The sequence below is a fragment of the Patiria miniata genome, unplaced genomic scaffold (assembly GCF_015706575.1).
Source record: "Patiria miniata isolate m_02_andy unplaced genomic scaffold, ASM1570657v1 HiC_scaffold_20, whole genome shotgun sequence".
Lineage (NCBI taxonomy): Eukaryota > Metazoa > Echinodermata > Asteroidea > Valvatida > Asterinidae > Patiria > Patiria miniata.
In genome coordinates, this window is record NW_024037059.1 from 768,489 (window position 1) to 769,706 (window position 1,218).

Here is a 1,218-nt window from a genome sequence, read left to right on the forward strand (position 1 = left end):
TTATTATTATGCTTGCTATTTAACCTCTGTGAACAATTTCAGTTTCATAAAATTTAATCCGAAATTCAAAAACGGTGGCGTCCGGAAATTGGGCACAAATTGGCGGAGTGTTCCCTAACGTGGCGCACTTGAATAAATCTCGGAAAATTCCAATTTAACATTTAAGAATTTCTGTAAACTTGATATTCTGTAGCCCCATAAATGTGGCCTATTTACTGGACTGCCTCCGTAAACATAGGCCACACATCCACATGTACAAAAAACGTGTCGACTTTGCCAAATTTTGATTTTCACATTTAGGCTTACTTTGTAGTTTTATTTTGCTGCTTTAGAAGCATTCTCACCCTCTATATAGGCTAATCAGAAAGTGCTGCCTTTTTCAGATGTTTAATTTTTGTGAAATTTCATGTTGAAATTTTGATACGCAAACGTGTGCAAATGTATCTGGAAATTTCACGAAAAATGGACATCTGAAAAAGGCAGCACTTTCTGATTAGGGGCAATTCCACGGTAACGGAAGGACGTTTTCACTCATTAAACAAAATTTCAAATGTGTGTATCACAGACACTGTTCATAGTTACAGCAAACAAATGTCACAATTGTATTGCTATAATGCTACTTTCATTTTCCACACTTTTGGGGGGCATGAATGCCTCCCGTTTATGAATTATGAATATTAATGAGGTCGGTAACGGAAGGACGGTAAAACGGACAAGGGTTTTCCAACTTACTCGCGTTTTGCGTAAACTCTGTGAATTTTATGGGGCAATTATATTTCAAAGGTAAGAAATGGAATCCCTGAAGCTTTATCTATACTATGCCGCCTTTCATTTGACTTTAAGTTTTTCGGTAATATAATTACGACGTTTTAAGCAGATTATGATTTGGTAACGGAAGGACGGTAACGGAAGGACAAAAGGTTTACTCAATTATAGCATGAACAAAATGTGAATTTACACTAATTATACAAATGAAACAAATTGGTGAAATGTGTAACTGAATGTGAAATCAACAATATGCAGACCTGGCATAAATAATTATACCCAAGAAACTATTGAGATAAAGATAGAAGCCTGCTAATTAATGATAACAAAAGAAAAACGAAAACCACCCAAAACACATAATTCACGAACACAAGACAACTACAGAAATGGACTTCAAACCCATCACCTCAATCCTTAAAAGTTTAAATACACAGTTTTTGAGCACTTGAGTAT